General features: G+C 36.7%; 1 pseudogene; it reads left to right on the top strand.

Moving 5' to 3' along the window:
- Positions 1-658: 658 nt before the first annotated feature.
- LOC137758893 (PR domain zinc finger protein 14 pseudogene) overlaps positions 659-27927 on the top strand; it is a 48870-nt pseudogene continuing 21601 nt past the window's right edge.

The raw sequence follows: 27927 nt of genomic DNA, 5'->3' as shown, positions 1-27927 counted from the left end.
AGCCAATTACACATTTCTCAAGAATGGTATTTTTCAAACTCTTAGCAAGTCCAGAGAAGTACAGCCAGGACAACAGGGCCCTAGAAACCTCACCAGAGAAGCACCCATGCAAGAAAATAGGGAGCTTCAGCATGGAGAAGATTGAGGAGACATAATGACACACTTAAAGCACTGAAGGGCCACCTTGTCAAGGAAGGATTCGCCTTCTATGTGGTGGCAGGGGCCACAGTTAGTTTAAGTTAGTGGAAGTTAAGGGAGGAGTTGGCTTAGGCTCCATATAAGGAAGATATAACAACTAAAGCCATGTTATTGACACCAAGGGATGGCCACTTGCCCGGAATGTTGAAGAGAGTTTTTCACATGGTGGAGGGGAGGTTTTGGATGCTCCCCTAAGCACATCAGCTCTACAGCAACATTTCACAGCCGGTATGGCGAAAGGTGGGTTCTCCGGGCTGGGGTCATCAGGACCGGCCTGGCTCCCCGTCCCTGCTTTCCTCTGTGTATGTCAGCCGAGACCACCAGCCTGTACTGCAGCTCAGCCCTCCTTGGGCTCCAGGACTACTGCTGAGGCCACCTGAGGGCAATGCAGGGTTCTGGTGAGGGCAATTGCACACTCACGGTTTTAGCCCTGGTAAGTTGAAATTTGGTAAATTGGCCTATGCAGTCAGGCCTTTCTACAATAACGTTACAAACGACTCAGGATGACTGGAACCTGCCTGGTACCCAAGACTCTGCCTTGCTCTTGACGGTGCCTTCTCTGCTGTCCTCAGTCATGCACCACAGCAAGAGCACTGTTGAAACGACTGACCAGGGGCTCATGATGAGAAACCAGGGAAGTCAGAGACAGGGTGAGATACATGGAGAGTCAAAACACAGACAGGGCCACTAGAAAGATGATGAGCATTTACAGCGATGGAGGTGGAAGGAGGAGAAGGGTAATATGATACTGTGCCTGACTGTAAAATGCGGAAGTTTGTTTGTTAGGCCTTGTTTGTTCGATCACGGACAAGAATGGTGATTAGTCATGCTAATCAAAATTTTGAGCAGACAGAAAGGTGTTGTGTCTCTAGCCCAAATGTTGACATAATCGTATAATAATCTGGGATCGATAAATTCTTAATCCTCAGCCTCAAATAGCTTCCAAATGTCCACGGGGGGGCAGAAAAATATTAGTGGGGTCAGGTGACCACAAGAAAGTGATTGTGACAGCTTCAGGCCTTAGCATTTACTTTGTGAAACAATGGCTTTTAGACAATGTCTTTCCAATTTGTTTTCAACGTTGCAGCCAGAGTGCTCTTTCAACACACAAATCTGATCATGTCACCAACCTGCTTAAAGCCCTTGAATGGCATCCCACTGTTCTCGGAATAAAGACTAAACCCTTAACTAGGAGCTGCACAGCCAGGCCCCTTTGCGGGTTGAGCTTGGGGGCGGGATCGACCTTTGCGCATGCTCTTCTCTGGGTATCGGCTGCTTCCCCCGACCCCTTCCTTGGGTAGCTTTAACTCAACCTGGTTCTCAGCTCAAATAGCCCTTTCTCAGGGAAGCCTTTCCGTGTCCCTGCACACCCCCCTTCCACCTTGAGTCCTTTGTTCTTTGCTTTTTAGAGGGCTCCATTCTTTTCCTTTAAAGCACTTATCTCAGTTTGTAATTACACATTCATCGGTGCCAGTATTGTTTACTGCTCTCCCCCTCTCCCCGCTATCCTCTCAGCTCCAGGAATGAGAAAGGTCTTTTTTGTTCACCTTCTTGTCCTGGAGCCTAACATTGTGCCTAGCTCACGGGAGGCCCTCAATGCCTTTTTTGTTGAATGGGTGAAAGGACTGCTTAAATTGTGCTTTCCCTCTGAAATTTTGAAATCTCTAAAGAGAGGAAAGTGTTAACCGGACGTCAGAACACAATTCTTAGTAATGTTTCCTCTGCCTCCATGCAGTGATTTACTTTAAAATGCAGAACCCTATGAGCTCTAATCTTCCGTCATATTATATAGAAATCAGTTCATCATAATGACCCTCTAACTCTACCTGGTATTCTCATTTATTCCCCATTTTCTCTGGAATGAATTTAAGTGGTCCTTCTTAGGATTCATCTTCTTTTGGGAACTGGTATAGAGAACATCGTATTTTCGGTTAATTCAGTTGAGATTTTATTTAAAGGCATCCTAAGTTACAGACATTGACAGGTAAATGTTTATGAAAAGATAATATATATGCACTCTGTATGTGTGTATGTCTATCAATCCATCTAAAAATATGTGTTTTCATGACTTGAAATAGAAAAGATTGGATTTAGGCAAGGAAATCATTACAATGTCGAAGTTTCCACCTCCAGATTCTTACCCTCTCCAGCTAAATTCTGCAGGATTTGGTAGAATAAGCGGACAGTCGTGATTTCCTGATGGCTGGCTGAAGGGCATGTACTTCCCCTCCTAATGAAATCCTTAAATAGTGAGTCATAATGCCAGAGGCACTGTTCTCCAAGACTCCATCTCTGCCTATTTCTAATCCAAATTCTGAAAAGAGAACAAGTCTAGATCCAGCCCTTTAGATCTCTGTGTGGGACTGAAGTATACATTTCCTTTCCAACTTCTTGCTCTCTTTCCCGTATCTTCTGCAGTGAACTGACAGCCACTGGGCAGGAGTGGTCAACTTTAGTGACTGTTAAAGAACCCACCGTCATTTGCTGACCGTGCCATGGTGGTGAATGTCTCCTTCAGAAAGCCACAAAAATGGACATTTAATCATTTATTGAGTCATGGTAGAGCCTAAGCCAAATAATCTAGGCAAACAGCTTCCACTATGACTATTACCAATGGCAAACTCTTATAAAACCTGGTTATTTCCTTCAACAGTATCTGGCTGATACTTCTGCCCCTCAGAAAAGATATTTTCTTGACGAATGTGGAAAGAGGAAACAACTCTTCCTTTTATTCTACGATACCCTCTAGCTATTGTTCCATTTCTCACCATACTTTCACAGCCAGATTTCTTAAAGAATGGGTCTATAAGCCCTGTCTCCTTTTCTTCACCACCTAGTTTTGCCTGAACTCCTTGTTTGTCTTCCCACTAAGTGACTAAATCTTTTCTCACAAAGATGCTAGAAACCTACTCCAATAACTTTTTAATATTAGTTTCCCAACTTGATATTGAGTTGGCTATTCCCATTCTTCCTGTTCTTTCTAAACGTCGAGTTTCATTGACCCTGACTTGACCCTGAGGCTTCAGGGACAGAGCTCTGAAGAGATTCTCTTCCTTTTCATGAGACAGTGTTCTGGATTTTAGCTGCCTGTGCCAGACACCAGCAAACTCCAGGGCCCAGCCTTGTCTTGGTTTCCTTTTTACTTTTCTGTCAGAGTTCTCATTCATCTTCACATTTTCAACTATTTCCTTTTTCAAGTGAGTCCCAAATTTTCTTCCCTAGCCCTTAATTCTTTTCCAGAATTTCAACCTCACAACTTGCTCATCTGGTTGAATAGCTCACGTCACTGACTATCTTGCTAACACCTTCACATCTCCATGTCCCATTTCCCCTTCCTATCCCTCCAAGTCAATATCTTCCACTCCCTGAGACTTGAAAGCTCACATTTGTCTTTGAGTCCTCCTTCTCATACAATTTCTATATCTAGTCAGTGATTAAAGTCTTCTCTATATGCCTCTAATGTCTGTCCTGTTTCCCATGGCCACTGCCATTACTAAGGTCCAGGATCTTTCACATCATGTCTAGATTTTGACAATATACTTCTAACTGGTTTCCCAATAATGCCTTCCCCGCTCCAATCCATCCTGCCCCCCTGCTCTCAGAAAAATCATTTTACCACTTAAAGCATATTGTCTATAAGAAAAATTCCAAATATCCAGGTGTGGCAGGAAAACACCTTGAAATATTAATTAATAGGAGATCTCCCCATCTATTTTTCCCTACCCCATTCCACAAAGGCAGCCCAGCTTTTTGACTGTCTTCTTCCTTGGAGGGAAATTTGTATTAACTGATACCTTGCAAGGCACATTCTTAAAACCTGAGTTCCCTGAAGACTTTGAAGGTAGCCACAGGAGAGAGAGAGAGTGATTACTTAAGATTCAGAAAAGGGCGTAGAGTTTGCTGAGATAGAGAACTGAGTGTGTCCTTTGTGGCAATGTCCCCTGCAAAAGGCACAACTTCACAAACATTGGCTTTAGGTTCTACCCAGGGGCTGAGACCATGTTCAAAGCCTTAGCAAAGATTCCTATATGCCACTGTGTCTCAAAACAGCAGAGTCACAAGACTTTAAGGGGCCATTATGGGTTCAGTAAATAAGAATGGTCAGCATCTTCAGACTGGAATAGACAGTTAGCAGTCTGATCCCTTTTTTTCTGGGATCCAGGTAAGCTCCCCGATTCTGTGTGGTCCTGGAATGGGGAACAGCAGAATAATGACTGAAATGACTGGGCGACCCCCTCCAGTTTCTGGTTATTTGGTTAGAGGTCATCTGCAAGTTGTATGGAACATCTCATTGGCCATCCTCTGAGCAGTACTCTGCTGGGATCTCCAGAAAAATACACACTCAGTTCCAGAAAACACACCTTTTTAACTTACCAAGAGCATTCCCCATTGGGTTTCTTCATCCAAAGCTCCTAAGGCACATCTCAGTTGGGACACTCTTCCAGTGAGACCATAGGTGAGTGCCAAAAGATGACCCTGTCATTTTCTTTACACTTCAGTCCAAAAATTAACTCCACCCACTTAGCATCTCTGCATGTAGCTTGGTAAATATTATCATCACACACTGATCCTGACTATTTAGCTCATGTGTGGGTGCTTTGAATAAGTCCTAGACGATATGCATCTTGAGGACTGGAATCGTGTCTTTTGCACCTTTCCTATCTCTAGCTCTCATTACACCTCTGTACTTAAGTGCTCAGCAGAAAACTTTTGAGCTGAAGTGAAAGGAACTGAACTCTTGAATTGACAGTGACACACCTCCATGGCTCTGTGTAGCTCTGATGCAGATGGACATCTCAGGGCCCTCTTAGTTCCAGAAGTCTGTACCCTCCACTTCTCCCTAGAAGCACAGAGAATGTTGATAGCCTCAAAGGGTTCAGAAAGCAGCAGAAGCAGAAGCCTTGCAGCCAACCACATACATATCTATATTTTTATCCTTAGTGGGCACTATTGATTGTTGGGCCTGATATGAAACGTAGGTTTTAAGGCAGTTCCCTGCTAGCTTTAGCTCATTTCCATTTGTGCCAAATGAAAGCTTTCCAAGAATGTCCATGTAGAATCTAGAAAGATTTATTAGGTATGTATGTGTTACTGTCAGAAAAATTAAATTCCAAAGAAAGTCATTCGTTATATAATATGGGAAAAGAATGACTCTAAAGACAAAAGTCAACTGTATTTGAACGAATTACCCATTTAGGTTGGGCTCTGTCTCCCTATTCTTCATTAAGGATTAATCAATTTCTTAGAAGGAAAACCTACTATACAGTGACTCCATATCAGTATTTAATGTAATAGTGCCTGGAGCACTGGATTGACTTTCTTATTGTGAAAATGAGAAAGGAAATTCAGACTCTGTCCTATTTTCTAATGGTGGGACCCTCAGATAAATTACAATTTTGTTGCTCTTTACACCCTAGGAGTGATAATGATCAGGTTCTTTGTGTTCATTGATATGTTCTTGCTAGTTTCATTTTGTCAGACTTAACTGCAGTGTTTAATGTTATTGATCAGCCTGAAAAGTGCTACGATGCCCCAATACTTCTACGGTTATATGGTTGGCTCTACCTTGTCAAAACATGAGGCTTATTTGTCTTCTCTATTGGATTCCTAAGATATCCACTGGTTCCCTACATTCTCTGAAGGTGGTCCCCTAATGTACTAATATTCATAGCATAGTAGCAAAATTCCCAACAGATTTTTGCTTTCATTCTTATATCTACTACATTGAGGAAAAGCTTAATATATTGCCGACAATTGACAATCCTCTTGTTATTTCTCTGCTGCCAGCCCATCTGTCTCTCAGTGTAAGTAAGATATGGTGATTCTGCTGCTGCCTAGATATTGACTCTGATAACATCAAGTTTGTCTAACACAAAAGACAGGACATTTGTTAAATAAGAACAGGAAAGGTAGCAGACACTACCCAAAATGTATAGAGGTATATAGTTCAGGCCAGGGCCTTATTGTATTGTTTGGGTGGTCAAGCAGCGGGAGTGGGGTCCTGCCTTTGTTGCTATTGGTTTTCCTTCTGGGATGCCTGACAGCATAGACATGAGAAAGCTGCTCTTATCAGGCAGTCAGACCTGAAGTGTCCTCATTTTGTCCTTGAGTCTGGTTATAAATGATTCTAGAAAAGCTCCATGAAATAAAAGTTCCCAAGATTATCCCCTGCAAGAGCATCCCCTTAAAGTGTTCCCTAAGAGCATCTTCTCCAGTGCTCATTGCTGGACTCTCTCATTAGCAGATTTGCACAAGTGAGTAAGACTTCTCCATGGACTTGAATGTGGTTGGAACAAATAAAATTAAGTACATAGGAAAGTACCTTGGTGAAAAACCAATCAGATCATTAAGTGCCTTTAGGGAATCCATCTCTGAAAAAGCAATTCAGCCCCGAATTGTAATAGATATATTAAAGCCAAATCCAGTTCTCGTTCTTATAGCTTTCACCCCTGGCATTTCCTGTTGCTTTAAGGCCACTATATTTTGGACCATATATTACTGTTGCCGTCCAAATAAATCAGGACCAAGAAATTATCTCTTCATTTCAGGACAGCTCACCACAAATACATACATGATACCCTCACCCCTCATCTGTAGACCACTCTCTTGCCCAGGTTTCTGTGGTGGGTGGGTTTGAAGTCATCAGGCCAGCTGCAGAGTGGCGAACACTCATTAGTCATCCCTGTAGAAATAAACTTCTGATGATACATTGTTTATCCAAACAGAGCTTTGCTTCCAACTGTGTAACAACTGGACATATATATATACATAATTGAATATATGTATTCCGTATATGTGTGTGTATGTGTGTATATATATATTAGTATAAAGTAACTGATTGTACAAATGTAGACATAATGTGAATAATCCTTGAGTTGTGAGGCTCCTGAGAAAATACTTTGGAGCATACACTGAGGGCTGAGACATTTTTATTGGGTGTAGAAAATATCCATTCATTCTTCTTCCTTTGATATCATTGTTATCTTTGAGGTTTTCTCAGGTTATGTAATTTGGGTGAAGCAGACTCCAGCTCCAGCTTCAAGGGTGGGCATGTGACCCAGGCTGGCTGCTCAGATCCTTCCATCTCCTTGGGTTTGATTTAGAGATGGGCTTATGATCCTGTCTGAGACAATGAGACTCAATTCTAGGATGTCAGAGTAATTGTAGGGTTAAAACTCCCTGGTTGCAGGTAGTCATCTTGAAGCCAAGAGTAGAGAGACAATGTAAGAATGGAGCCAACACAGTGGATGGTAGAGCCAAGAGGTGGAAAGAGCCAGTGCTCTGATGGTATAGAATGTACAGTTAGGTAAATTATGAATTATCTCTTTTGCTTATTCTAGTTTAAGTTGAAATTTTGTTACTTGAAGCCAAAATAGAACTGCATAATACATGGATTTACTATTTGGGTAGGTCAAGGAAATGCTGCACACACAGTGTGTTAGTATTTCAGCAAGGAACCTGACAGTGTTTCTCATGAAAACCTTGTGGATAATGTGCAGAAATGTGGAGTGAATGCAAGTACAGTCAGGTGACTTCATCAATAATTGAAGAGTCATGTCCAAGAATGCTAATTCCATGTCAAGCTGAAGGAAATTTTATAGTGGTGTGCCTTAGGGTTCTTCCCTGGTCCTGTCCTTTTTGACATATTTATCAAAGGTTTGGATGAGCACACTGATGGCCTTCCTATCAAATTCCATGGATGACAAGATGATTGGAGCAATAGATAGTATGTTGGATAACAGAAATCAGTTTATAAAACTCTTCATATGTTAGAGCGTCAGAATGGAATTTTAAGAACAAATGTAAAATCTTTGAATTAAATCCAAAAACTAATTATACAAATAACTGGGTAACACTAGAAGCTTAGTTAGGTGTAATTTCAAAATGGATCAGAGATGTGATACAGCTGCCTACATAAATAAACAGATAAAGCTACATTTCATTGCATAAATAGGACACAATGGTGATGGAGGCAGATGTCATATTGAACAAATTGTGGTTAGACTGATAGGGCAGAGGGATATAGAGCCAAAGGAACTAGAGTTTTCAAATATTTCTACCTGGATATCTAATTATCTGCCTCAATGTGCCAAGTTATGTAAGCAGAAAGTATAAAAATTAATAATGAGAACGTTCACAGCCCTCTTTCTGCACCCACTTGCTATTTGGATACTCTATTTCCAAAAAGGAAGGGTTATGTTTTCTCCAGGAGAAAAAGTAAGCTACATAATAAAGTGGGAAAGGAGGACCTGTGGAGGAAGAGACAGAAAAGCCAGTGGGCTCATATCAAGAAAGAGTTTGGGGGTGTTTAAAGACAGAGGGGCTTCAGAGCACTTTTAAGGCATGAGAGAATAGAGAGAAAATAAAGGAAGGGGATTTATTTTGGATTATAGTAATCACTCAAGTATAAACCCAAAATGTATCTTTACTAGAATTACCCAGCTTTTGGTATAATGAGTCCCTGGCTTTATAAGTGTTATCTAAGACTTTTCATATATTTCCTTTTTTAGCCAGGTTCTGCCCCATTCCCCTTCCCCACCACAGGAAGATAAGAGCCTTATGGAAAAACCTACCACATTTCTAACCAAGAAGATATGACAGTGAGTTTCATAACCACGATATGATTGGGTCTGGAAGTAGACAAGGCTAATTTCTTTGAATGCTGTTGATCAACATAGTACTGGAGGTTTTGGCCACTGCAATCAGACAATCAATTGAAATAAGAGTGATAAAATTTGGAAGGGAGAAGACAGAATTGCCATTGTCTGTAGATTATATAATTTACATAGAAATACAAGAGAACTAATAAACTATGAAAAGTAATAAATAAAGGAGTTCGAGGTTAGCAAGTTCGAGAAATAAAATATCAAACAAAGATAAGTAGCATTCTTTTATACCAGCAATAACCAATTAGAAAATACAGTAGAAAATAAAACATCATTTACAATAACACAAAAGCTAAGAACTATCTACAAACTGATCTAATAAAGATCTTTACAGAGAAGTTTTAAAATTATAATAAAAGAGGAACAAAGATTTGAATAAATGTAAAGTCACATCATGTGAATAGATTGATATCTTTACAATTCAAAGATACAGATTTCTGCAAATTGATCTATAAATTCAATGCAATTTCAATAAAAATTCCAGCAGAATACTTTGGGAGAACAGGATAAAGTGCTTCTAAGATTAACATGGAACAATACAAGCCCATAAACAGCTAAGACAGTTTTGAAAAGGAAGAACAAATAAGGAGCTTGACCTAAAAGATATTAAGAAATATTATGGATATTAAGAAAACCTATAATAGTTAAAACAATATGTCACTGGGGAAAGAACAAATGATAAAGAAATAATAGAGTTATGAAACAGTCCCTGCAGGAGAACCTTTGGGACCTCAGGGCAGAAAAGGGTGTCTTAAAATAGACCCTCAAAGTAAAATCCCTAAAAAGAGTAAAGATGGAATTTGACTACATCAAAATAATTCATGGTTTCTATTGAACAAAGAACACTATACACAATATTAAAAACTAACTCATGGGCACTTCCCTGGTGAAGCAGTGGTTAAGAATCTGCCTGCCAATGCAGGGGACCTGGGTTCGATCCCTGGTCCGGGAAGATCCCACATGCCACAGAACAACTAAGCCCTTGCACCACAACTACTGAGGCTGTGCTCTAGAGCCTGCGAGCCACAACTACTGAGCCCATGTGACACAACTATTGAAGTCTGCGTGCCTAGAGCCCGTGCTCCGCAACAAGGGAAGCCACTGCAATGAGAAGCCCCCACTCACAACAAAGAGTAGCCCCCACTTGCCACAACTAGAGAAAGCCCGCACACAGCAACAAAAACCCAACACAGCCAAAAATAAAACTAATTAATTAATTAATAATTTTTAAAAAAGTAACTCATGGACTGGAAGATCTTCACAACATCTATAACAGGCAAACATTAACTTCCAGAATATATTAGGAATTCTCAAAAATTTTCAAGGAAAGACAGAAGCCCAACAGAAAAATGGGACTCCACTCCTGGTACAGTGATGTACAAGGGGACACACAAGGAGGAACACTGCACCATTGTTTTGGGCAGTGGGAGTTGGGGGGCAGTGTGTATCCCTCTCTAGGGGAATAGGTACGTATGATAGAGTACTTGCCTAAGATGGAATGATATGCAACAGTCAAAAAAAATGAGTTAGATCTTCATATAGTAGGACGACCAATCTCACAATGGCATACACATACAATGGAATACTCTTCAGCCCTTGAAAAGGAGGAAATTCTGCAATATGTGACAACATGTATGACCCTTGAGAACATTTTGCTGAGTGAAATAAGCCAGTCATAGAACGACAAAAGCTGCATGATTCCACTTATATGAGGTATCTAAAATAGTCAAATTCATAGAATCAAAGAGTAGAATGGTAGTTGCCAGGGAATGAAGGAAGAGGGAAGTAGGGAGTAATTAACCAACAGGCATAAAGTTTTAGTTAAGCAAGATGAATAAGCTCTGGAGATCTAGTGTACAACACTGTACCTATAGTCAACAATAATGTATTATACACATAATTTGTTAGGAAGGTAGGTCTCATGTAAGTATTCTTACCACATGAAATAAAAGCCTACTGCTAAGTGAAACAAATGAAATTTATAGCACAATAATTGTGTAAATGTCAAAAATTTCATACATACTGAAAAATATTTTTACAGATATACATATAAACAAATGTACAGAAGGTAGATTGGAAGAATCCACATTGCAAACACAAGAATAGGGACTATGTAAGGATGGGAAATGGGATCAGGGATGGAGATGAAGGAGGAGAATAAATTAAAAGGAGGGGCCTCATATGGACCAGTTAAGTGCTATGAACTAAAGAGGAGAATTAACTCAATTCTGTATAGACAAAGACCCCAGAAAAGGGGGAGATAGATAGAATCAGGAAAAGTGAAAAAATGACTACTTATGGGATACCAACTTAGGATCTCCTTCTCCCTAAATCATTTTAATGAGGTTTCATTACCTAGATTTCAGGCAATAGCTGCTTTTAAATGATCTGTAGGAGAAGTATCCTTTTGTTCCTGAGGTCCTAAAGTTCAAATTGTCTACATAGCAAAAGGAATCATCTTAATTTATAAATTATGCATTCTTTCCTCCTTTCATAAGTCTGTCCCTCTAGTTACATCCTAAGGCATAATCATTTATATGATGCCATAGTATATAAAACATTTTCATGTGAACTATACCATTTTATCTTCACAAAAATATGTAAAGGTGTTATTAAAGGTGAGTCAGGTACTATTATTATTGTTGTCATTGTTGGATTCTCCTTTTATGGAGTGTGAATGCTCACATTTTGCTCAAATCACATCAGCTAAAAGGGCCAGAGCCAGGGACTGAATCCAGATCACATGATGTAAAATCTCATCATCTTTCTACTGAATTAATTATGCAGAGGTGAATGCACCCAATACACTATTTTTCTTAATAACGGAAATATCTTTGGGAGGAAGGGATTATTACAGAATGAGGAAAATGTTTTTACCCCACATCAGGCAATAGTAATTGCAGGAGCCAGGGCTCTAACTCGGCTTCTGTGCCTTAATCAACAAAGCCCGTCACTGAAACAACATCAGACCAACAGAAGCAAATGTTTAAAAATTTAACTAACAGCTCTGAGTCCTACTGGGGGCCCAAAGAGCCTTAGAGGCTCTTGAAGTCTCTAAAATGGAGCTATGGTTTTCAGGGAAATGCCACAGACAGTGGAGCCAGTTTCACTACCAGAGTCACCTCCAGGTCCATCTGTTAAAGGCCACCCAGCTCTCTGCTCTGAGCGCCAGAAATCAAGGATGATATTTTCCCTGTATTGTGATTGAGCATATTTAATGGACAAGCAGAAGTTTAGACAGAAAATGTGTGCTAGTTCCTCTGTACTTACCACATCCCTGCCTGGGTCAGTGAAAGCTCCTGAATAGGTCTTAACTCCTAAAACAGTCTTGGAAGGTCAGTAATAAAACTCAGGAACTGTGGTTCTCAGCCCTAGCTGGACATTAGAATCGCCTGAGGAACTTACAAAAACACTGACGCCTTTACCTCGTAAACCAGTTAAATCAGAATCTCTAAGAGTAGAACCGACGTATCAGAACTTTGTTTAAAAATCTCCCTAGAAGTTGATGAAAAGGTTCTGGAACTAGATAGTGGTGATGGTTGTACAACTTTGTGAATAAATAAGAACCACTGACTTGTACACTTTGAAGGGGTAATTTTTATACTATGTCAATTATAGCTCAATTAAAAAAAAATGCTTTCTCAAGTTACTGTAATATACAGCCTGGGCTGAGAACCACTATGAGACTGAACAGTGTTTCCCAGTCTGGGCTGCATATTGGAATCTACCAGGAAGCTTTAAAAAATACTGAAGCCTAGTCATGACCACCATAGATTCTGATGTTATTGGTCTGGGTAATAATCTGGGCTTATTCCATGTGCAGCCACGGTGGAGACCACTGGTCTAGAACAATGGCCCTCAACCTGTGCTCCCCAGATGAGCACCAAGGAACTTGTTAGAAATGCAGGTTCTTCATCCCACCCTAGACCTACTGAATCAGAAACTGGATGGGCGTTGAGCAAACTGTTTTAACAAGTCCTCCAGATGATGCAGGCTCCAGTTTGAGAACCATTGCTCTAGCACTCAAGGAAACTGTATTCCAATCCAGTCATTATCCATAAATTTCCCTAATCCCTAAGTATTTGTGGAGGGAGTGTTCCAGAGGCAGAAAACTTTTTCATTCCTAGCACCATGCTGGACAAGAACAACTTAGGGTCCAACTGGAGAGTGACGCACATGGAACCAAATAATGAGGAGGAAACTGTAGGATGCTGGGTTATAATGTTTCTCCTATATACAAAGATGTTCATTTTAGTTCTCACACCAAACCTTTGAAATTAGAATTGCAAAATACTACCTAAGTGTTCTGTTATTTCTTTACTTCCTGCATTTTGAAACTCAAAACACATTTTGTAACCTCAAATCTTTCTTTAACTTTAGCCTTTGAGCCAGTGATTCTCTTTTTTCTTGACTTTGATCAATAAGTGATTCTTATTTCCCCCTTCTGCAGCCATTTGAGAACGTTATTGGAATAGCTTTGACATTTTAGAAAAGATGTGGTTTAGAATTTTGCTTTCTAAAAGTTTGTAATGAAAAACCTAGATTTAAATCTGTATTGAAGATCTTGAGATATATATATATTTTTCTATATGCCAGCCCACAGTTGTGAAGTGGCTACTGCATCATTAATTATGGACTCTTAAGGAAGCAGGTTTCCCTAGATGTTCAGCATTTGTGGGGACATCTCCTAACAATAGTGATCTAAAATCAGTCAGTGAAGAAATGGCTGGATTATTTGTCCTCTGTTAGGGCACTTTGATAAAACAAGGTTGCTAATAATTATTTCCCCTAACACTAATTACTCCCAAACTACCTCTACAAATAGAAGACTGGGAACGTAATGTTCAGCCTAGTTTGAGGGTGTTATAGTATCACATACGTACACACACGCGCACACGCACATACTCTTCCAGGTTCATTAACACAGAGATGACACAGCAACATTTCTGGGGCCTGAAATTTGACTACCCTTTAACTTGAATAGAGAGAGAAGCTGCAAAACCAAGATTTAGTTTCTTGAAATAGTGAATTAAATTTGGCTTCCAAGGCCTGTCGGCATCAGAACATAGTTTTTTTTATGTACCTCTGTCTACCTCTTATTCTCTCCCAACTAAGAGTACTTAAACTCATTCTGTCATACATATGCCTCAGCCCTTGAGCCCTATCCCATTCCCAACAGGGCCTTGAGTGGTACCCCGTCACCATGGTGACATTCAGATATCTCTCAAGAGGCCTGAGCAGGTGAGTCAAAGCATGGAGCTCATTATCCCTACGGAGTCAGAAGAGAGAATAACGCATAGAAGAGTAGTCAGAAATCATGGAAGAAAACTAAAAGATAGTTATTTAGGACCATTTATAGGAATTCTTTGGAGGATAGGCAATTAAGTAAAATCAGAGAAAAATGAGGTTGAAAATAATTAGAAGTAAGGTCAGTAAATTTGGTATGAAGGAAATACTCTCTAGTAGAGAATGAAGACTTGAAACATCAGATGGCCATTTCTATAAATATATTGGGAGTTACTTTTTTAAAAAACATACATTAAAAACTTTTCAGTGAATCTGTAGAAACTTTCTGCTTTTGAGACCTTGAGAAGTCTTTTAAAATATTTTTTCCACTGGTTCTCGGGACTCCCCAAGTCTTCAGAATCGATTTCTACTCATTCTTCATGGAATTCATTGTCCAAATATTATTGGTAACATTTTTTAAAAATTATAATCTCACATAGTGACTGATCCATTATCTTTCATTCATAACATATCAATAATCTCCCACAGCAGATAATTATATCATTATATGCAACATGATCTCCAAATATAACAGGTGCAGTTAGAAGGGGGCACAGACTAGATGACAGAAAAAGATCTGCTCAGGGATGAACACTTTTTAAAAAAAATTGCCTAGTTCTTCATAAACATTACCACCTGCAGATAATCACAAAATGTACCTGGTAACATATACTTTGCTCCATTTTTCTTCAAGTACATAAATTACTTCTTCGGTAATAAAAAAAATCACATTGAAAAATTTTTTTTCAATATCTAACCAATCTAAACACAATGTATTATGTATTAGCATTAAAGTGAAATTACGTATATGTTCATATTCATGCTAGCCTAAGTAAAAGAGATTAATAAAATAATTATTAGCATATTTTTAAAGCCTCAGCAGAAACACCAAAAAGCTATTTTTAAGAGATTTAATGAAACACTTTTCTCTATAAAAATATAAAATCATAGAGGATTGTATAAAAATATGAAATGGAAATCTTATATAAAAATATGAAATGGAAAGTAGCATGAGAAGAAGAGAATTTCTTTATATTTCTGCCATGAAAAGAAGCTTCAGGGCTCAAAAAAATAAGAGACCTAAAAAAAAATAATAACAAAATAAATAAGAGACCTAAGTGGTGTCAATGATTCTAAAAGCAATTGAATAAAATCATCTCTCTCTAGTTCTCACAGTTCAGTGTGTAGGGAAATTCTAAATGTGAGTGTGAAAATTGGTGTAAGTTTTTCTGAACATACCTTTTTTTAATTAATAAAGTTTACTTTTTAGAGCAGCTTTAGGTTCACAGCAAAATTGAGCACCAAGTAAAGAGAGTTTTACCATAGCCCTTGCCCCTACATATGCACAACATCCCCTACTATCGACATACATCCTCCCCCAGAGTGGAACATTTGTTACAATTGATGAAACTACATTGACACATCATTATCACTCTTGTTCACTCTTGGTGTTGTACATTTTATGGGTTTGGACAAATGTATAATGACAAGTATTCATTATAGTATCATACAGAGTAGTTTCACTGCCCTAAAAATGCCTCTGAGCTTGCCCTATTCATTCCTCCCTCCTCCCTAACCCCTGTAACAACTGATCTTTTACCGTCTGCATAGTTTTGCCTTTACCAGAAAGTCAGTCATATAGTTGGAATCATACAGTATGTAGCCTTTTCAGATTGGCTTCCTTCACATAGTAATAGACTTTTAAGTTTCCTCCATATCTTTCATGATGTGATAGCTCATTTGTTTTTAGTGCTGAATAATATTTGATTGTCTGGATGTACCACAATTTATTTATCCATTCACCTACTGAAGGACATCATGATGCTTCCAGGTTTTGACAGTTCTGAATAAAGCTGCTACAAATATCCATGTGCAAATATCCGTGTGAATTTAAGCTTTGAATTCATTTGGTTAAATACTAAGGAGAATAGTTGCTGGATTGTAGGTAAAATATGTTCAGTTTTTTAAGAAACTACCAAATTGTCTTCCAAAGTACCTGTAACATTTTGCATTCCCAGCAGCAACGAATGATGAGAGTCCCTATTGCTGCACGTCCTTGGTGTTGTCAGTGTTCCAGATTTTGGCCATTCTGATAGGCGGGTAGTACTGTCTCATTGTTTTAATTTGAATTGTTCCTGATCTTAGTGGAAAAGATTTGAGTTTCTCACCATTAAGTATGATGTTAGCTGTTAGGTTTTTGGCAGATATTCTTTATCAAGTTGAGGAAGTTCCCCTTCTAGTCCTCGTTTGTCAAGAGTTTTATCATGAATAGGTGTTGGATTTTGTCAAATGTTTTTCCTGCATCTATTGATATGATCATGTGAGTTTTTTCTTCTTTAGCCTGTTAATTTGATGGATTGTATCAATTGATTTCAAATGTTGAACCAACCTTGCATAGCTGGTATAAACCTCACTTGGTCATCGTGTATAATTCTTTTATACATTGTTGGATTTGATTTGCTAGTGTTTTGTCGAGGATTTTTGCATCTATGTTCATGAAAGATATTGATCTGTAGTTTTCTTGTAATGCCTTTGTCTGGTTTTGTTATCAGGTTAATGCTGGCCTCATAGAAGAGTTAGGAAATATTCTTTCTGCTTTTATCTTCTGGAAGAAATTGTAGAGAATTAGTGTAAGTTCTTCCTTAATCTCTGGTACAATTTACCAGTAAATTCATCCAGTCCTGGTGATTTCTATTTTGGAAATCTATTAATAGATTTATTAAATCTATTTCTATTTTTAATTATTGATTCAATTTCTTTAATAGATATAGGCCTATTCAGGTTGTCTATTTATCCTTGTGTGGGTTTTGGTAGATTGTGTCTTTCACAGAATGGGACCATTTCATCTAGGTTATCAAATTTGTGGGCATAGAGTTGTTCATAATATTTCTTTATTATCCCTTTAATGTCCATGGGATCCATAGTGATGTTCCCACTTTCATTTCTGATATCAATTGTGTCTTCTCTCTCTCTCTCTTTTTTTTTTTTTAGTTTGCATGGCTAGACACTTATTGATTTTACTTATCTTTTTTGAAGAACTAGCTTTTGGTTTTTATTGATTTTCTCTATTGATTTCCTGTTTTCAATTTCATTGATTACTGCTCTAATTTTTATTATTAATTTTCATCTACTTACTTTGGATTATTTTGCTCTTCGTTCCCTAAGATTGAAGCTTAGATTTTAGGTTTTAAATCTTTCTTATTTTCTAATACCTGCATTCAATGCTATAAATTTCCCTCTTAGCACTGCTTTTGCTGCATCCACAAATATTGATAAGCTGTATTTTCATTTTCATTTAGTTCAAAATATTTTTTAATTTAATCTTGAGGCTTCTTCTTTGACTTATGTGTTATTTAGATGTATGTTGTTTAATTTCCAAATACTTTGGGATTTTTCCAGTTATCTCTCTGTTAATGGTTTCTAGTTTAATTCCACTGTGGTTAAAAGAAGACATTATATGATTTCTATTCTTTTAAATTTGTTAAGGTGTGTTTTATGGCCCAGAATGTGGTTTATTTGGTAAGTGTTTCATGTGAGCTTGAGAAGAGTGCATAGTCATCTGTTGTTGGGTGAATTAGTCTATAGATGTCAATTATATCCCGTTGATCAATGATGCTGTTGAGTTCAACTATATGCTTACTGATTTACTATATGACTGTTGGATCTGTCTATTTCTGATGAAAGTGTGTTAAAATCTCCAAATGTTATAGTGGATTCATCTATTTCTCCTCGTAGATTTTTCTGTTTTTTACCTCATGTACTTTAAAGCTTTGTTACCAGGTGCATACACATTAGAATTCCTATGTCTTCTTTGGGGTATTATTATGTAGTACCCCTGTTTATCCCCAATAACTTTCCTTGTTCAAAATCTGCTCCATCTGAAATTTAAAACATACTCCCACTTTCTTTTGATTAGTGTATATCTTTCTCCGTTCCTTTAGTTTTGATATGTATGGGCCATTATCTTTAAAGCAGGTTTTCTGAGACAATGTATAGATAAGTCATGTTTTTTGATCCATTTTGACAATCTCTATATTTTAGTTGGTGTATTTAGACCATTGATGTTCAAAGTTAATATTGATATGGTAGATTAATATCTACTATTTTTGTTACTGTTTTCTATTTGTTGTCTTTTTTCCTTGTTCCTATTTTTGTTTTCCACACTTATTCTGCCTTTTGTGATTTTAATTGAGCACTTTACCTGATTCCATTTTCTCTCCTTTCTTAGCATATCAATCATACATTTTAAAAGCTTTTTTCAGTGGTTACCCTAGAATTCACAATATATATTTACAACTAATCCAAATACACTTTCAAATAACACTACACTTCTTCATGGGTAGTGTGAGTAACTTATAATGACAAAATATTCCTAATATCTCCCTCCTGTCCCTTGTTTCATTGCTGTCATTCATTTCACTTATACATAAGCATACAGAATCATATATGTACATAGATATAATTATGTGTCACATATGGTTATATATAATTATGTATGATTTATATATATCTAAATACATTGTTGCTATTATTATTTTGAGTAAACTGTTATCTATTAGATCAATTAAGAATGAGAAAAATAAAAGTTTTTATTTTACTTTCACTTATTCTTTCTTCAAATGTTATTTCTTTATCTAGATCCAAGTTTCTGATCTATATAATTTTTCTTCTCTCCAAAGAGCTTCTTTTAACATTTCTTATAAGGCAGGTCTACTTGCAAAAAAAAATTCTTTAATTTTTGTTTGTCTGAGAAAGTCTTTATTTCCCCTTCAGTTTGAAAGATAATTTAGCAGAGTACAGAATTTTAGGGAGGTGGATATTTTTTCTCTCAACACCTTAAATATTTTACTCCACTCTCTTCTTGCCTGCATGGTTTTGGAGGAGAAGTTGGATGTAATTCTTAGCATTTTTTCCCCCTCTCACTTCTTTTGAGATATTTTTCTTTATCTTTAATTTCCTGAAGTTTGAATATGATATGCCTAGGTGTAGGGTTTTTTGGTATTTATCCTTCTTAGTATTCTCTGAGTTTCTTGGATCTGTGGTTTGGTGTCTGGCATTAATATGGGGAAATTCTTAGTCATTGCTTCTTTTCCTTTTTCTCTTTCTTCTCCCTCTGATAATCCCATTATGCATATGTTATACCTTTTTTAATTTTCCTAGAATCCTTGGATATTCTGTTTTAATTTTTCAGGTTTTTTTCTCTTTGATTTTTACTTTTAGAAGTTTCTGTTGCTGTATACTCAAGCTCAGAGAGTCTTTCCTCAGCCATGTCCAGTCTACTAATGAGCCCATCAAAAGCATTCTTCTTTTCTGTTGCAGTGTTTTTAATCTCTAGCATTTAAAAAATTCTTCCTTAGAATTTTTATCTCTTTGCTTATGTTATCAATCTGTTCTTGCATGTTGTCTACTTTTTCCATTAAGTCCCTTAGCATATTAATCATAGTTTTTAAAAACTCCTGTTTGATAATTCTAACATTCTCACCATATCTGACTCTGGTTCTGATGCTTGTTCAGTCTCTTCCAACTGATTTTTTGTCTTTTAGTATGCCTTGTAATTTTTTGTTGAATGGTGTACATGATGTACTTGGAAAAGGAACTGCAGTAATTAAGACTTTAATAATGAAGTGGCAAGGCAAGTGTGGAGGAAAAGCATTTTACAGTTCTATGATTAGGTCTCAGCCTTTGGTGAGCCCGTGTCTCTGGACTGTGAACTTCACCAATGTGCCTCTCTCTCTCTCTCTTTTCCCTCCTTTGGTGAATCTGGATGGCTACAGGAGGCTGGAGTTAGGTATCTCACTTCCCCCAGGTAAACTATGCTCTGATAACACCCTAGCAGGTTAGGCTCTAGTGAAATAGTTTCTCCTCAGGCAGGCTATATTAAGACAAACAGAATGTTCTGGTGTATTTCAAAATGGTTTCCTTTCCTCTCACCCTGCCAGAGCACAAGGAGAGATTTTTCTCTGATATTCAATATGAGGAACTGGTAGGTACAACTAATGAAAGTATTGTACCCTCTATGACTGGGTCCACCTGGAGTTTTTAACTCTCAGACTTGTCCACACTGAGCCTCTAGCAATTCATCAATTACAGTTCAGGTTTTCTTACCCCAGCACTGGTTCTGCTGAGTTTCCTGACCTAGTAGGTTGGCATTCTCTGAACTTGCCTGTCTCTCTCTCCAATCTGGGGGGCAAGGGTTTGCTTATGACCACACTTCTCTGACAGATCTAGGAAGAGTTGTTGACTTTTCAGTTTGTTCACTTTTATACTTGATGTTAGGATGAAATGGCATCTTCTAAGCTCCTTACACAAATGAGAAACACAAAGTCCCTGAACATACTTTTATGGGTAAACCTAGACTTGTCTCTAGAAAATGTTTAAGTAAAGAAAGTCGTGTTCATCTTTATCAAAGGTCAGTAAGAAAACGTTTTTCAGTCTCTGTAGGTCTAATACAAAACATGTACTTTCAAAACTGCCAAATTTTGCACATATTTTTTTCAGCCTGTTGAATGTGATGGTTGATAGCCCAAAGGCCTAATTCTTTCTTTCATTTGCATATATATATTGGCTTTTAAGGACTTATCACTATGACAGGGGAATCTTTAAAATTTATCTTTTTTCTTCCCATGTGATGTGCAGTTGAATACACTTCATTACCATGCAAGTCATACAGCATTTCAGTGTATTTTTGCTACTATGTACATAATTTATGTAAAATTTTAATCATAGTTTAACATACACAGAAACAAAAGTGCACAGATCATAAGTGTACAAGCTGAATGAATTTTCACAGAGTAAATAGATCAGTTTAACTAGCTCCCAAGTCAAGAAACAAAACATTACTGGAAACCTGGGAGGCCTCCTGTGTCCCACCCAGTCATTACCCTCTCCACCTTGCAATGGGTAAACTCTGGCTACCTCCATTTCTGTGGAGATGAGGAATAACTGCTCACCAAGTCCTGTCAGTTATTCTGCCTAATGAATTCAAAAACGTGTCTACTTATCTTCATCCCCACAGCCATTATTATTCCATCTCAAAATCATTGCAACAGCTTTTTAACTAGTCATCCATCCTCCAGACTTGCACGCTGAAGCTGGTGTAATCTTGAAAAACACTGTAAATTTGATTATTTACCCCACCCCCTTGCCTAAACCCTTCAGTAGTGCCCCATTGCCTTAAGGATAAAGTCCAAAGCGCCTACATACAAGGCTCTTCCTGATCTGGTCCCATCTATCTCCACCTCTCCCTTCCCATTTATCATCTTCCCTCTATTCTAGGAAGTGGGAGGATGTCTTCCTCAGGGATATATAAGAGTTTTGGGGATGGGGTAGTATGTATTTTGAAAAGCTTGTAACTTTCAGATACATATTTCCTCATTTCTCTCCGAACCTCTGTGTAGAAATCACCACTCTAAGTCATAAGTTTCTTGGAGACAGAAACTGTGTCATTCATCAGGATGTCATGCTTATCACATTACTTGGCACAATCAGCAAAACTATGAATGAATAAACATAAATAAATGAATAAATGACTGCTGACTGACTGCATGAATGTATCTGCTATAGTTGAGAAAAACAGATTACCAAGTATACTAGAAATGTGTTTGAAGTCAGAGCAAGTAGGCACTGCATGAGAACCTGAGTAAGAGAACCTCCAATAAGTAAAATGAATTATTGCCAGTGCATGAATTTTTGTGATCAGTATTGGCTGCTAAGAGTTCTAATTTGCTTCCTTTCTGACAATTGTCTACATAAAGTTAAACATGTGGATAAGTGGAAAACATGTTTTTAAAACCCTTTTTTATTTTTAAATACTTAAACTCACAGGCTGTTGCAAAATTAATGCCTAGAGTTCCATGACCCCTTCACCCAGTTTCCTCCAATAGTGGCAACTTATATAGCTGTAGTACAATATCAAAAGCAAGAAACTGACATTAGTATGTCAGTTCAGAGAGTGCAGATTTTGTTCACTTTTCACCAGTTTTTACATGTACTTATTTATCTGTGAGTGTGTGTATTGTTCTTGCAATTTTGTCCCGTGTATAGATTTCTGTAACTCCTACCACAATCAAGATACAGAACTGTTCTAGCAACACAAAGGAACTCTCCTACGCTATCCCTTTATTAGTCACACCCACCTCTACCCATCCCTTGACAACCCGTAATCTCTTCTCCATCTCTATAGTTTGTCATTTCAAGTATGTTGCATAAATAGAACCATAAAGTATATAAATTTTGAGACTGACTTTTTTCACTCAGCATAGCTCCCTTGAGATCCATCGAAATAATTGCATGTAATACTGTTTTTTAAACCAGAAAATGCAAAAGAAATATAAATTGAGTCCTAAAGTTTGGATGAAACTTCTTTTATCTGAAATATATTGACTTGGATCTTTTAAAAGACATTGTGTTTATTGATCCTAGTTAGTGATTAAAATTATATTTTAAAATTCAAGTGAGAATTTTACATTGTTGGAGAAATATTAATGAAAGTTTCAGGTATCATTTGGAAAGAAACATAAACTCAGATTGTGTTATTTTGAAATTATGCTCTGCAACTTGATACATACTTGCAATATAAAAATTCACAAGGTAAACTCAATTTGCCATTGCTAAAGACTACCAAGGGCCAATAAGTATTTTATTGACTTTTAGGTTTGGTGGAAATATAACTCTGGTGAGACTGATTTGGGAGCTTATTTGACTTGAAGAAAGTTTTCTTGATTTCCTTATTCCTGAGAATTTTTCTTGTCTGCCACAACCTCTTATTATTGTCACCTGTCTATGAAATGCTATTATGGTTCCCATATTCAAATTCATTTTCAATTTTATTCATAGTTTTGAGCTACTGACAGCTATCAGTCTTGTGACAGGTAGCATTTATGATAATATACTAACAAATTGTTTGAAAGAAAAGAAAAGTGAGTGATGTATGTCTTGGGTTTAGGAGGTTAAATTTGATTTTATTGTAATAAGACACTTTGAGACAGACTTAGTTTTGCTGCTGTGAGCCTACTGGAATTATTATGCCATATTGAGCAAAAGCTTCTATCTATGTTTAGCCAAAAGACTTATTCATTCTGCAAAAGAAAGATTTCTGTCATCATTCGAAGAATTGACTTCCAGATTTTGAGAGAGACTTTATCCTGCTAATACCCTACTTATGTTATACAAATATATGGAAAACTCCCACAAATACATCTTATCCATAAGAACCATTTTCTTCTAGCCTTCTTTTCCTTCTTGATTTACTGATGCCATCTTCAAATATGTCCACACTTAAGGTATTGTGAGCTGTCAACCCCTCTGACCCTTGTTTTTCCACTTATCTTCCCATCACACGTGTTCCTTCTTGTAGACATGCATAATTTGCCAAACAAAAACACCCAAAGAGAAAAAGCATTTGAAAATTATTGGTCTTAGCCTTAATTTATTAAAGATCTTATATTTTAATAAGAAAAATTGGAACTTGGGGAAAAAATCATGAATGGGCAAGTCATAAAAGAAAAAAATTAAAATGCCAGCAATCATATGAAGAAATGTTCAACAATATTAGAAACTTAGACATTCAAGTTTAAAAAGCAATGTTATTTTTTTTTCCCTTTTGATTGTTGAGGATTTTATAAAAATGAAAATTTCCAGATTTGGCTACAGCTCAGTGAAACAGGCACTTCTTGCAGTGTCTGGTGTAAATGTAAATTTAGGTAACATTTCTCAGGGCAATTTGGCAATAAGAATCAGAGGTACAAATCAGAATCAGAATCAGATGTACAAAAAATGTACAAATATTTTATATCATTTATAATATTTTAAAATTGAAACAAGCTAAATGTCCAACAATAAGATAATGGTAAATAAACCATGTACCATCCATATTGTGAAATATTACTAGTTAAAAATGGTTATATACATAGGAAGATGTCCACAATATATTATTAACTAAAAAAATGGTTCAAGCTTGTATTGATATATATATAGTATGATCTCGATTTTATCCCCCCAAATATATATATATGGTGAAAGAGAAAAAAACTCTAAAAATTCTTAACTAAATATCAATAGTGATTATCTGTGTGCAGAAGAAACATCACTGATTTTTCCATTTGTGTCTTAACTGTATTATCCAGATTTTCTAGAATGTACACATTATTTATTTAAGAAAATAGAAAAACAGAAACGATTTTGAAATGATAACATACAATATTCTAAAATCGATAAATACAGAGGGTTGAATAATTCTGTGATATACCAAAAGGAGTATGCTCAACTATTCCCACCTCTCTTATTGTTTTGTTGCTGTTGTTTTTATAACCACCAGAGACTATATTTGTTATTCTCTCCCTCTCATATAGACCTCATATTTTGAAATGTTTCCTCTACCTACCAAACAAAATTAAGTAAAGGTTAACTAATGTGCTTTCTCAACTGTTTTCAAAAAATATTTGCTAATCATATTTGAGGAAATTGTTGTGACCAAGCTGGATTGATATAATTTCTCAAAAAATCAAAAATACACTGTTGGCAGTCAATGAGCAGCCTTGTTACAGGAAAATATGCCCAGGCCCTCCCAAGGTCAGGCTGAAATCATGGAGGGCAAGGACTACCATGTCCTGAGATGAGCATTTTTGCCTGGAGTGGCTAAGTTGTTTAAAAACCTGGTAACTTTTATGGACTATCTCCCAATTTTTTGTTCTGCTTTCTAGATAATTTCCTCAACTTTATTTTCTATGGAATTTTTACATTTTATCTTTTTTTCCCCCAAAAAACCTATTTCTTTTTCTCTGTTCTTTGTTTTATGTTTTTAATTCCTGCTTTCTATTTCATGGATGTATATATATCCTCTTGACTTTCTGGGAAAAAGGATAGTCTGTTTTGTTTCATTTTGTTCTCTTTTAGAGGTTTCTTCAAATATGTCATGATCCTAGCTGAACTTGTTTTAGCCTTTTAAAATTTTTCATTGAGAATAGTGTATATTCAGTAGTGTGCACTGATATTAAACGTACATGATGAATTTTTACACGTATGAACTCAAGTAACCAACAGATGGTCAAGATACAGAACATTTCAGCATTTCAGATAAGACCCCCGGAGAGGTGATCACTATTCTAACTTCTAATACCATAGATGATGTGGCCTGTACTTAAACTTCATATAAGTTGAGTTATGTAGTATATATGTTTTTACATCTGCCTTTCACTAAAATATTGCCTGGCAGATTTATCCACGTTGTTGTATATAGTAGTAGTTCATTCTTTTTTTAAACTTAAAAAAAAAAAGTAACTGTTTACTATTCTACCATATAAATATACTACACTTTCCTTATCTATTTTCCCACTGAAGGATATTTTGATTATTTCCAGTTTGAGGCTATTATATATAAAGTTACTGTTAATATTCTTTTACATATGTTTTGGTATACATATAAACTCATTTCTCTTGAGTATATACCTAGGACTAGAGTTGCTGACTTGTACAATAGTTATTTATTTAGACTTAGTAGATACTGCCAAACAGTTCTCCCAAGTGGTTGCATCAATTTATACTCACATCAACCAGCAATATATGAGTTCAAATTGCTCTTAAGCCTCACCCAAATCTGATATAGTCACTCTTTTTAATTTTAGCCATTCTGGTGGTTTAACAGTGATATCCCATTGTCATTTTAAACTATATACCCCTGATGACTAGTGATGTTGAGTATTTTTTTCCTATGCTCATTGGACATTTGGATATACTCTTTTATGATGTTTGTTTTCAAGTATTTCATTTAATTTTTACAAATAACTTGTCTTTTATTTATTTGAAGGAGTTCTTTGCATAATCTCATAAGTATTTTGTCATACATCTGTATCACAGATTTATAATTCCTGTTTGTGTCTTTATTTCCCTTTCTTAATGTTGTCTTTTGTGAATCAATTTCCTTAATTTTAATGAAATCTAGTTTATCGGTTTGCTCTTTTATGATTCGTTCCTTTTGTGCCCTTTAAGAAAGCTCTGCTAGGTCCTGGATATATTTTCCTGTGATTTCTTCTAAAAGTTTAATTGTTTTGTATTTGGGTTTATGATCCATATTTAATTAATTTTGTATATGGGGCGAGGTAGGAGTCAAGGTTCTTTTTTTAAATATGGATATTCAGACGAAATTTTCCTCAGTCTCCATTGGTCTTCTGCACACACTGTCTGGCATTCAGTGGAAAATGAGACACAAAGAAGCAAGGGAAAAGCAACCTATTTGTGAAAGATAAAGCAGTCAATATAAACAGACATCAAGAAAGATGCGGTAAAATCTGATTGTTAGCACTCTCCATACACGAGCGGAGCTTGTAAACAGGCACCACTGTGTGGGGATTTGTTGGCTATCTGGCTTTTTTATGGGAAGCCATAATGTCAGGTATTGTAAATATTTTTTCAAGGAGATCAGTTTCTGCTGTAAAGACTCCTCCAATCTTCTGATCCACTTGCATGTTCAAAATCTCCTTTCATTTGGTGTGGTAAAGGGGAGCTAGTGGTCTAAGTTTTTTCTCTATGGTCTTTCAACCGTCATTCAGCCCTACTGCTCACTCCTTCTTCCACTTAGCTTTTGGGGGTGTTGGGTGGGGCAATTTGGCTTGCTTGTCATTGATATTCCCTTCTCACAGATGTGGGAGTTCGATCCTCTGGGATTACATACCAGTTTCTGTCACTTAACAGCTTTCTTAGTAACCTACTCTGCCTCAAAAGCATCACCTATTAAATGGAGATAAAAATGTTACTTACCTTATAGTGTTGTCGTGAGGGTTTACTGAATTAAATTATGTGAAACTTTTATGATGATGCTTAGCACATAATAAATGCTCAAAAATCATTAGATATTATTAACTTCCTCCATTCAAGTCATTCAGTTACCCCTCCATTTGCTTTCATCTTCAAAAAACTGCATAGACATGTCTCCTTGGCTACTGTCTTCTCTCACTTCCTTTTTGTTCTTTTAAATTTCTTTGTTGTAATTTTCACAAGATTTATGGAGGAATTTGGTGTAAAAACATGTTCAATCCACATATTTAACTAAAATTCACCCAACTGACAAATTCAAAATTTAAATTGCTGCACAGGCTCTCTTTATAATTTTTCCACCATGACTGTATAATCACTGAGCTAGATGATTCTAGCTCAAAGATTCCTAGTTCTAAGACTCCTTCCAGCTCAAAATTTTGTGAACTGATGACGTAAAAAAATCATGCTGACAAAAATGGTAAATTCCATTTCTTTAAATTAAGCTCAAATCATTTCTTTACATTTGTTCTCCTTTTCCCAGGGTACTCATTTTCATACCTGATTGGATATTGGTTGGTTGATTGACAGGTGTGAAAAATACTTTAGGGCAGCTCTTTGGAAAGGACATGGAAAGCTATATAAAATCTTGATCAAATTTAAACACCCTTAAGCAACCTCCATTAACCTTGAACACTCCAAGCTGCTCCCCCAGGCTCTACAACTTACTCAAAGCTCAAACCTAATTTAGTGTAAGAATGAGTCTATCTACAAAGAAAGTATGAGTCACTATTGTTTGAATGGATGCAAAAAAATGTTTCAATAAAATAATTTCTATAAATATATTTATGGCATTAGCACCATATTGTATATCTATATTATTTATACTGAATAAGCTATAGAAAACACTATATTAGATCATATTATTTTACTCATGTACAATAGATATAATATTCACAAAGTGGAATAACATTTAGGTTTATTGTTTGTTGCCTCTTTGTCAGTGTAAAGGCAGTAGATTATTGATGTT

This window comes from Eschrichtius robustus, chromosome 2 (assembly GCF_028021215.1).
Source record: "Eschrichtius robustus isolate mEscRob2 chromosome 2, mEscRob2.pri, whole genome shotgun sequence".
NCBI classification, from domain to species: Eukaryota; Metazoa; Chordata; class Mammalia; order Artiodactyla; family Eschrichtiidae; genus Eschrichtius; species Eschrichtius robustus.
This window is presented reverse-complemented; position numbering and strand designations above follow the sequence as displayed.